Here is a 1,082-nt window from a genome sequence, read left to right on the forward strand (position 1 = left end):
TTCAAAGAACATCTTTATTTCTGCCTTCATTTTGCTATGTACCCAGTAGTCATTCAGGAGCAGGTTGTTCAGTTTCCATGTAGTTGAGCGGTTTTGACTGAGTTTCTTTTTTTTTTTTTTTTCCCACAAATAGCACTTTTTATTTGACACCAATTGAAGTCTGAACTTTAAACAGATTCTTGGACTGGTGGTTCATATCCATCAGCTCGTTCAACTTTAGCACCTGTCTCATCCCCATCGGCTTTTCCAGAACTACTGCCTTCACCATGAAGCTCCATGAGCTTTCCCAGTTCAAACTTGGGCTTCTTCAGCATTTTTACGTTTCTAACGAAGACATCATGGAGAGGATAAATAGATTGGCAAGCCTTTTCTATGTGTTTTCCAATGCTGTCTGGAATCAATTTATTGACCACTTCCTTCGAGTCATTTGTCTGCCCCTCTCGGGTCATGATTTCCATCATCTTCTTCCGGATTTGGTGGGCCTGTTGGTACTAAGCATAAGAAGTCTTCCATATCTGATTGTTGTGTTTTTTAGTAAAACCAACACAGAAAAGATGAAGCAAGTAACCATCGGTAGTCTTGACATCAACATGAGCTTCAATCATTGTCTGCCACTTTTTGACCATGGAACACATTTTGTCACAGGTAAGATCCACGCCATGGAAGTTAGTCAGGCAGTTTTTGCCCTGAACATCTTCAGTAATCAGCTTGAATTTTCTAAATGCAACTTCATCATTCTGCAAATCAGCAAGACTCACTTCAAACACACGACCCTTGAGACTATCAGATGCAATATTGGTTCCTTGGGTCCTGGTGACAAGCGTCTTTCCAGTATTTCTTATATTGAACATAGCAGGTGCTTTCACATCATACCAATCTTTCTTAGAAAATGGATCAACCACTTTCTTCTTGGCTTCCTTTTTGCTGCCTTTTGTAAGGTGCTTGTTCTTGCCAACCGCCATGGTGCTGGTCAGAGAGCCAAAAAGGTTGACTGAGTTTCTTAGTCCTGAGTTCTAGTTTGATTGCACTGTGGTCTGAGAGACAGTTTGTTATAATTTCTGTTCTTTTACATTTGCTGAAGA

At 40.4% G+C, this 1,082-nt stretch overlaps 1 protein-coding gene and 1 pseudogene across 3 annotated transcripts in view; both read right to left on the reverse strand.

Moving 5' to 3' along the window:
• BTG4 (B-cell translocation gene 4) overlaps positions 1-1,082 on the reverse strand; it is a 52,422-nt gene that overhangs the window by 17,174 nt on the left and 34,166 nt on the right. The gene's annotated exons all lie outside the window — the stretch shown is intronic.
• LOC105501003 lies at positions 168-983 on the reverse strand (annotated as a pseudogene). The gene has a single exon (XR_001000118.1). The product of XR_001000118.1 is annotated as a 40S ribosomal protein S3a pseudogene (transcript).

Source organism: Colobus angolensis, unplaced genomic scaffold (genome assembly GCF_000951035.1).
Source record: "Colobus angolensis palliatus isolate OR3802 unplaced genomic scaffold, Cang.pa_1.0 Scaffold7, whole genome shotgun sequence".
In the NCBI taxonomy this organism is placed as follows: Eukaryota; Metazoa; Chordata; class Mammalia; order Primates; family Cercopithecidae; genus Colobus; species Colobus angolensis.